The 10,613-nt window shown below is 34.1% G+C and overlaps 1 long non-coding RNA gene across 1 annotated transcript; it reads left to right on the forward strand.

Moving 5' to 3' along the window:
- The first annotated feature begins 1,634 nt into the window (after positions 1–1,634).
- LOC127935845 (uncharacterized) lies at positions 1,635–5,701 on the forward strand. Its single transcript, XR_008148189.1, has 3 exons — positions 1,635–2,099; positions 4,966–5,027; positions 5,149–5,701. It is a non-coding gene; the product is annotated as an uncharacterized LOC127935845 (long non-coding RNA).
- Positions 5,702–10,613: the final 4,912 nt, after the last annotated feature.

A 10,613-nucleotide genomic window follows, 5' to 3' on the forward strand; every position in this document is an offset into this window, starting at 1 on the left:
ATATGAAATACATGCAATGACCATTAAGATTGTAAAACAATGTTGGACATTATTAACAACAATTATAGAAACAATAACAATAAACATTATTATTTTATTTACAATAATTACAATGACCATTGTTTTTATTATATAATATTATTACTGTTGTTGTTGTTATAAATCATATAAAAACTAGAACAGTTTTTATTGCTATTATTTCAACATTGTCATCAAGACATTGATTGAATATTAAATTTGAATATTAACATTTTTGTAGCCCAATAGCCTATATTTATTGTCAAAAAGCAGAAAATAAAATGCTTCTAACATATCAGTTATCTGACCTCAATATAAAGAGTGATGGTCATAAAACTAAAAGTCTAAACTAAACTAAATGTATTCTAATTTTTACAAAATGTTCAAGTGGAGGAGCCTGTCATCTTCTGGTAACTTCATGGCATTACAGCAGAAAGCATGGCGAGCAGAAATCCACACAAATCATGAGTCCTAATATGTACAGTTGATGAAAATTTAAAAGTACTTGCATAAGAAAGCGTGACTGTTCAAGGAAAATGTCTTTGTAAAGTAAGGACGCCTTAAATAAGAATCTGTAGGTCATCATGTCTGCTTTAAAGTTCACATGAACCGGAAGTTGCTGCCAAAGCTTTGTGATAAAATGCCCAGCCAAACAACAAATGTGACCTTAGCAGATAATTGTGATCAATAATAAGAGTCTTGATCCAGCGTCACTAAAGAAAATAGTTTTCTTTACTTTAAGATTACCTACAATACCTCAATGAGGTAATTTTTTTTCTACAACCCGCTGGACCCCAGTCATTGACTGCTCTAATAAATCCCTGATAACGACGCATAATAATGTCCTTTATTTACACTGTAGCTATTGCTAAGGGAGTTTGTCTCATACAAATCATTTCAGTGAAAGTTAGTGAAAGTTAATCATATTCAGGTTGTTACACCTTTTTTTTTTTTACTACTGCAGACCACCATTACTACTAAATAGGCCTATAACTATAATATAACTATAATTTGATTCATTTGTCTGCCGTTTGCTAATGCTGCAATAATAAGGGCTGTGAAACAAGCAGCAATATACGCTACAAAACAGTAGTCTCCATCTGCAGAAATTACAGTAAAATATCAAGGTCAAGATATTTAATAATAATCCTTTTCATAATCATAATCACAATCATAACCATAATCATAATAAATGATTAGAATTTTATTAACAATAATACTATGTAATATAATAAGTATTATATTGCACTGCATATTATTTTATATATCAATAACAAACAATAAACAATACAATATAATAACTAGATATATTATATTATAATAATATTAATATAATTATATTATAATTAATTATTATGTTATAACATCATTTAAACATTTATTAAAAATCTTCATTTATTTTGACAAATAATAATAATAATAACAATAATGATCATTGTATAATAATAATAATAATAATAATAATGTATTAATTATCATAATATTACATAATGTAATGTAATGCAATATAATAGTCATTATTGTCATTATTAATATGATTATTATTTATCAAAAATAAAGACAGTAATTTCCAAAAAATAAAAAATAAATCAATAAATTGTGGTGAAGCAAGATTAATTGTTTCAGATGATGCCCTTGATTCTCCATTAATGTCGAGGGACTTAAACAACCCATTTAACATCACACGAGAACTGGACCGTTTGCGGCGTCGCTTCTCTCAGATCACAGAGAGGAAATCATCATCATCACGCGGAGTCAGATGGCCCAAGGCGCTGCGTCGTTGAAATTGGATATTTAAGGCAGTGCAGAAAGCTGTTCACATTCACTCTCAGCGGGCGCGCGGCCAGAGAGTCAGGAGGGTGTAGACGCGCCCTCTGTAACTGACTGACAAATAATATGAGACTTACTGTTGTGAACAAGGCTTCATATAACGTGACCGGGAAGAGAACAAGGCACGGACTCGAGTCCTCGTTCTGGAGGCTTTTTTGAGGAGGACGGTGGATGACCGCGAGCGAGCGCTCCCTTCAGCGCGCGTTACCAATGCGTCAGAAGAGCGCGTGTCTCTGAAATCGCAGCTGCAGGTAGGTGCTCGCACTTTTTATCGTAACTAAACGTTTAATTGTGCTGCTACTTACTGGTGGTTTTGCTTTGCAAATAGCCGTTTCTTTATTATTATCACCACCCTCATTTCTTTCATTATTCTTTTTTTATGTTGGAATTAAGCGATGGCTGTTTTTATAGGTTTGGAAGGAACCAGCAAACGGTTTCCATTTATTTACAGCAAAATTGTTCCTTTTTAGATTAATTTCTCCTTTTGATATTAGTTAATATTTTCAACTGATATCACTACAATTCATAATAGATTAATGTATGAATTTCTTGATTACCACTTGCTGTCCTTGTTATTTGTGTATAAAGACCATGTGTTATTTGCATAAGATGAAGACATTTGGCTTGGACTTGCTTGTTTTTGCTAATTGGAGCTCAAAACGTTGCATGTCACTGACTGCGAAACTATAGGCTATGCAGGTGGGTTTGTGCCCCCCTGATGTTGTTCTGGCTTAATTAAACATGTCTTTTTAAGTGAAGGAACCCACTTGTAGTGGGTTAAATTCTTCAGGGGGATGAACTGTGATGTCAGCATACTGGAAACACTAAACCGGCTTGTAGGAGGCAGAGAGCTGAGTGAGTCTCTCAAAGAATATGCAATGCAACACCATTTCTGATTCTTCTGAGACCTGCGAATGAAGGGTTAGGAGGGGCAGAGGTCTGTGTGAGCTACTCTGATAAAACTTGCAGTCCTCTTATAGTCCTGTCACTGCACCCAAATGTAGATGTAAAGTGCGCATATTGCTTGGCAAAATGACAGATGGATAGAGAGCAGAGAGTGAATTGGCACCATAATACGTCCCTGTTTTACTTGTCATATCATGCAGAAACAATTTTAAAAGCCTCTAGATAGTAGATTTTTTTTTTCCATAGTGGTTTTGCTTCCTCATTTACTTTTGACAATGAAGAAAATATAGTGTAAACAATTTATCGAAGCCCTGGCTTTTCATCCGTATTGAAATCAAAATGTGTTCCTTTGCTCTATTCAATCCTGCAATCTGTCAACAGGATATAAATAGAAGTCAGCATTAAAGTGCATGGAAAGAACATTTCTTTCCATCAATAACTTTGGTACAGAACAATTTTGGTACAAAAAAACTGTGTTGCCTTTGCCTCCCAAGATGAATTTCTGAAGAAATAGAATACAATACTGTAAAAAAAAAAAAAAAAAAAAAAAAACTGGTTGACACTAAATTTCTGCAATAAAGAGTAGCTAAATATAAAATGTAACAAAAACATATCATTAAAAAAATAGAAGCATTAATATTTAGCCTAATCAAGTATGATGCATAGCAATGCCTTCTGGGAATGTTTTTAAGTTATTTTGTTTGTTTTTTACATCAAGTTGTATTTACAAACATACTTTTGAATACTATTTAAATGTGAATTGTAAATAAGATTCTTAAGCTTCCAAAAATCTTTATTTTTATTTTTTATTTTTTGGTAAAGTAAATTACACATATTCAATTAACTTATTTCTACTGTATCTTTATTCTGCTATTTAAAAAAAAAAAAAAAGAAGCAAAGTGGGAGAGAAAGCTTGCAAGGGGCGAGTTCAGAATCTTTCTCAGCTCTGATTACGAAGCTTTTGTTTCCACAATAACAAACAAGTTTGCAGCGATTATTTTATACCTTGATCTAAGAGATGAGTCAATCTTTAGTTGTATCATGTTGTTGTTTTTTTCAAATATCATCCATAAGAGGTTTTTACCTTAAAAAATTGTGCACCCATAACTATTCACTAAGATGGTGACATTGCCCGGACCTCTGAAACAAATGGTTTGTAAAGAGGAAAATAAGTTCTTCTTCAGATGTGCATCCCAAGGGACAACAGTGCAACTGTGACACTGAAGAGAAAACTGCAGTGAGTAACAGTCTAGCAGCTCTATAGATGTCATGAAGGGTAAAAGGGTTTCTAAAAAGAAAAAACAACACTCGTGATACTGATGTTATTTTCCTTTTTCTCAACTAGACCACTAGAACATTTCTGAGGAAGGTAATACATTGATCAATGTATGCCACAGCTAGCGAACCTATTGAACCTCATCAAGATCGGTTTCAACTAGTCTCGAACCCTGAGATGCCTTGTCGCAGGTTGCCCAGCATAATCAGTTTGTAGCAAATACAGATTTCTTTAGAGAGATATTAACGGCTTACTCTAAATAGACAAGTGTAACATGCTCTTCAAATACACTTCTTCTCAAATTAAACTTTGATCATAATTCATAATACCGGTTGAAAAGCAAAGCAAGTTCTGACAAATCGCAGTGTGGTATTTGACAGCATTTCTTTGGGTTTCCGTGTTCAAATCGATTTAATATGGCCCTGATAACCATGATTACAACAGAACTGCCCTGCAAATTAGTTTCCACCAGGCATCGGGCTCAAGTGCAGTTCTTATCACTTGACATTGCAGGACGGCTGAGCCTGGTACTGAAGAAGGATGTTTGTTGGCCTGTGGATTGCAGTGGGCTTTTTGAAAACTGGGCTTCCATTGTTTTGCAAACAGGAAGAACTTGTTGTGGGATCAAGCACAATGGACCCTCATACTGACCCCTAGGTCACTGCCCACAGCTCTGTGTTGGCTTTATAATACAGGAAAAAGGTCTTTAAAGTGTGTTTCTGCACAGTCAATCACATTGATATCATCCTAAACCCTGCTCTGTGGGATTTGGCTATTGTTTTGGTGTGTACAGAACACCATTGTGATCTTGAAGGAGGCAATAGGCACTTACAAGGCAGAACACGTATATGTTTCATTCTTTGCTGTCATTGTGTAAGTGGTTCTCATTAGCTTACATCAATTCTTTAATTACAATTTTCATTAATCGCCCACAGCTCCCTCAGCAAACCAAGAAGATAAATCCATTTCGTTGAGGCACTGATAAAAAGCAATTCAGGTAAGCAAATGAAGAAATGCTTAAATAGATGGCCTACTTTTTTCATAAAAATAACTCTTATTGTGAGACAAAAGTATGATTTCAATTCAACTCTGCTTTTTGACATTTCCTTTTCCTCCAGGTGCCATAATTCACTCTCAGATCAACAGAAGAACCATATCTATATATCAACATAATTTTTTTTTGCATTAGATAAATAGAGTATTAGTTTTTATTTATTTAAGAATCATTTTTCCTTTACAATGCCAGACCGGTTTCCACAGAATGCACACAGACTCTCTCAGGCCCGTATTATCTGATCGGGTTCAGACTGAATTTCACCATTTTGTCAGCGTGTAAGTTTTTCCTGCCAGCTCTTCTTTCAGTTCACCTTGCTGGGTCGTCCTTGGACTGACTGCTAAAGCATCATGAAGTGCGTCTCCCTGCAGTTTCAGAAGTAGGTTGGACCCATTTTCACACTAGGAGCTGTAAGAATTCACTGATTGCCATCTTTCACCTTAATGGGAGGGAGATATGATGCTGTAGTATGGGATATAAAAAAAACGAGAGAATTAAAAGGATAGTTCACCCAAAAATGAATGGTCTGTTATTACTTAATTAATTACCTACTCTTATTAAACCCATCAAAGCTTTGTTGCCACGTGCAAAGAATACAGAAATATATATATATATATATATATATATATATATATATATATATATATATATATATATATATATATATATATATATATATATATATAAAGCTATTTTACAGAATGTTCATGCAGTTGTTTTCCTTATAAAAGATATGACAGAAATGTAATTATTTTGTTCATTTAAGAAACTGATTTTTTATTATTAATTTGAAAAAAAAAGTTATATTTTAAATATTCTATCAAATGTAACATATTTCACATATATTTTGTATATGTAATAAATTATTTTATATATTTTTTTATATTATATCATTTTATGTATTATACTATATTTTTTTAAAGGGTTTGGGGTCAGTAACAAATGTTTTCTTGTTCAAAACAAATGCTGTTCATTTGAATGTTTTCTTTCTCATCAAAGAATGTTCATGCAACTGTTTTCTGTGTAACAGATATGACAGAAATATAATTTTTGGGTGAACTGTTAATTTAGCAAACTGAATTTGTATTCATTTCAAGACATTTGCATGGTACTTCAAGATACTTTCATGGTACATCTAAAAACAGGGTATAAACATGGTACTTTGTATTTTTGTAGCACTTTTTATATACATTTTTATTATCTATATGCTCTGAATTACAAATTTGTCACCAACCCGTCTGTTTCATACCTGTGGGATTTACATACCTGTGATAAAAATGGAAATGCTTTGCTCTGACTTTGTTCGATATCTGAGCAAGACTCTCGAGAGATTCTCTGTCTTTGCTGGAAGGTGCCTTACGATGTCATTAACCTCACTTTAAGCAATTTGGGCCAGAGTGGCTGCGTTCCCCTGGTGTGGTCATGCGTGAGGGGTAGGGCTACTCTGATACCAGATGAAACAGGTAGGCTATTTTCAGTGTTTGTGATGGATATGGTGTTCAAGGCGTGGAAGCATTCTTTCTCTCCTTTTCACATACACACCATTCCTAATCTCTTCCCCTCATGTTCTCTCCTTTACTCTCAATGTGTGCCATCTCTTTTTCAGCAAGGCAGAGGTGGGAGAGCTGAGGGTGAGCTGTGGCTGGGCCGGGGGCTGCAACACAGGACATGGGAGCTGCCTCTCACTCCCGCTCGTGTCTTGTGTTGCAGCCAGTGGAACTGCTGCACTGTCCACATCTGAATCATTTCTGTTCTCATCTTCTTCTGAAAGGAAAACACAGAGCTGCCAATGATGTGTAAGTTTCTGAATAAAAGACATACATTAATAGCTTTTAATATGCATATGATGTAAGTGCAAAAGAATAGCAGTAGTGCGGTATTAGATGCCTTACTTCGCTAAATGTTACTTTCACTTTTTCATTTTCAATTATGATCAGATTTTCAATATTATTTTTATATCGTACACAACTGTTCAAAAGATTGGGGCAGTAAGAATTGTCTTTTCTTTCAGAGAAATTATTTTCTTCATCAAGAATACATTAAATTCATCAAAATTAACAGTAAATTTATAATTAAAAAATATGGTTCTTTCTTACATTAATCAAAGAATCCTGAAGAAATGTATCAAGAATAAAATGTATAATAAATAAAATTAAGTATTTAAAGTATTTAAAAACAAAGATTTCCAAAGGATCAAGGGACAATGAAGACTATTTACAGCCAAAGCAAAACCATGTCAAATACTAATGATTTTAAAAATGATGTTTATGGAACAAAACCCAAATAATCCCAAAAAATTACCTTTTAATGATGTATTCATCTAACTACCGTAATTCCTTTTAATCATCTTAGAAACTTTTATTTATCCCAAACTGAACTGGTAATGTTTCCCTTTTATTAAGTACAAACATTTCAGAGCGACGGAGTGAGGCCAAGTCAACACTGATGCACCTGTGTTTTGGTTAGAAAAGTGGCCTTCTGGTGCTTTATTAATGGTCTTTCATCTCACTCAAGGTTATGCATGAACACAGACGAAGAAGCTTGGCTTTACTTCACACACTTATATGTACATAGAGATACATACAGGGAAATAAAAAACAGCCTCAGAGGCAGCATTTGCTGCCATGTGTAAATATATGGATCTGAGACCCGCCACAGCTGAAGAAAGGCAAGTGCCCCATTTAAACTTGTGAAATTGAGTAGTTTTCTATCAGAGATGTCACTTGATAGGGATTTAAATCCAAGAGTAGCTCAAAGAAAATTGTTTGTATCAAATGCATTGTGATGGGCTGAATTCTGAATGCAGACAGGACTGGCCGTGCTTTTATGTGGAATAGGACAAAACTGCATTGCAACAAGCTCATCAACCCAACATGATATAAGAGCAAAAAGTGACAGAATAAAACACAGATTTACATAATATATTGAATTATATCTTCACGTTAGGTTTAAAACATGGTTTAATGCATAGTCAAGTGATCATTATTGAAAAATATACACCGAGGTTAGTGCGTTAGCTTACTAATGAAATGGTAGCTTACCAAATTAAATAAATAAATGGATATGAAATTTGATTTAAATTGACTTAATATCATTGAGAGACATGAAATTATCAGCTGTTCTAGAAATCTAGATACAGTATGTTTATACGCAGTACAAAATATTCAAAATATTTAATATAAATATAAAATAAATATTTATTGAAATATATATGTATACATTCAATACAATTTAATATATCTTAAGTATTGCATATGCATATTAAATATATATGATCTATTATTACACATTTATTTAAAAGTATATAAATTATTATTACATTAATATTATTAAGTTTATGTATAAAATATATTTTTATTGTCATTTTGACTGCATTTATTTATCTAACTGTTTGTATCAGGCACATTGCTTGGAGAATGTCAGATATTAAGCACAAGCCATCAGCTCCAGCCGAGACAAAAGCCACATGTGACGAGCAGTGATCTGCATATCAAAGACTTCTCAGCTCGGTGTGAATCGTGAATGTGCGGCTTTGCACCTGGCAGCTGACAGTACATCGAGTCAGAATGATTTACTATGACAGACCGTGAAAGTAATGGGTTCAGCGTTTGGTTTTGTCATGCCCGTTCTCTTGATTATCCTTGCAGCATGGACTAGAAAACGCAGTGCTCTCATTGGTACAGAGTCAGGTAGCTGGCTCGCTGCCGTGCACTTTAGATTTGTACTTAACCTGAGTCTGTAGCTGCACTCCATCAAACCGTGTCTGGGTGCTGGTGTGAATGCACAAAACAAAGTCTCTGAAGAGATCTATAAAGAGATTTTGTATCTATTTAGACATTCAAGGTCAATTTTGCATGTTAAGTTAGGAACCCTCAGAAGAAGCTCTGCTTTCTCAATATATCTCGGTTTTGTAGAATATTGGGTAACTAAAAAATGTGCTTTAGGTGGTGTTAACATCTAAGTTGGTTTATTCAGGTCAAAAATATGCACGATGACTGAATCAACCTGACTACATTATACTCTAATGAAAGTCATTTTTAAAGTGATAGTTCACCAAAAAATTGTTGTTTTTTATGTTTATGTTTGTTCACAATTTTTATGATGTACTGTCCTTTGCAGAACACAAAATATACTTAAAAAAAAATCTGTGTTTCTTTTCAAGGTAGGTCAATGATAACCAAAACTGTTTGGATACCAACATCATACAATTTATTCAAAAAAATAATGATGACTGAATCAACCAGGCTAATCAAAGTCATTTTAAAAGAGATAGTTCACCCAAAAATGTAAACTCCATCATCATTTGTATGACAGTGTGATGTACTTTCTTTTAAACTACACAAAAGAAGAAATTGTAAAAAAAAAAAAAATGTCTGTTTCTTCTCGACAGAAGTCAATAATAACCAAAATTGGTTGAAAATGATAGCGGTCTCTTGTCAGAGTGTTAAGACCTAAAGCATGAGAGAAAATGTGAAGAAAGACTGGATGTCCTTGATAAAGTACTGAGCACTTCAGATGTGTGGGTGAATCTCTGCTGAAGCATTCAGCTGTGACACGGCGCACAGACTGAGTTTTAGTGCTACCTCTTCACGCTCAAGCCGAGTGCTTGAGTCAGCCTTTGATAACACAAATATCACCCTGCAGTCAGCTCTGTGGGGCTTATGCTTATGATTGGAGAAATAATGGCCATTGGTTTAGCCAAATAACCCACTATTGTACGGTATAATTTTGGCAGACAAATTCTGTTATAAAAGCCAGATGCTAAGAGCTCATGAAGGACAGATAAGGACTGTATTGCTCCTAACAGCAACGCCATTAAATTGGTCAAATACAAAGAACTATAGGCAGTAATATAGTGGATGTCTGTGTGAGAAAATGTAGAAAACTGCAATAAAGGATGTGTTATATTTAAATATATATATATATATATATATATATATATATATATACTGTATATAAGTGACTTTGTTTGTTGTCCCGAACATAGCAAACAGGCTTTCATATTGACTGATCGCCCCAGTTGAAACAGGTGGAGGGAGGGTGAAATGGATGACAGAGAAACCAGACAAGGTGCCTATCTGTGTCAGTCTCTTTCAGCCTGCTGACTAAATCACACTCTCTCTCTCTTTCACTTCTCCATCATGGTTTATTCATTTATCACCCTAGGGCAGGGGAAACTTCTGCTAACTACCATGCCAAGAAGTAAATATGCTTAGTGGCAAAAGATTGGGTACATAATTAAGGAGAAGAAGGGTGATGGGTAAATGGATTGTGGAATATTCATTATATTGCTTTTATGTAACTTCATTGTGCTACAGACATGAATAGTGAATTAAAAAAACCATAATACACAATAAAAATACATGTAGGGATGAATGATGGGCTTTAGATTTGTGTCAGTGACTCCATTTGTATAAAAGTTTACTTAGATTGGCTAACGAAAGTCTCGCACAAAAACAGAAGTGATACACTGGGCCTATTTACTGTGCATTTATATTTACATTTACACCACTTCTGTACACTTCAAAC

Source organism: Carassius gibelio, chromosome A19 (genome assembly GCF_023724105.1).
Source record: "Carassius gibelio isolate Cgi1373 ecotype wild population from Czech Republic chromosome A19, carGib1.2-hapl.c, whole genome shotgun sequence".
Lineage (NCBI taxonomy): Eukaryota > Metazoa > Chordata > Actinopteri > Cypriniformes > Cyprinidae > Carassius > Carassius gibelio.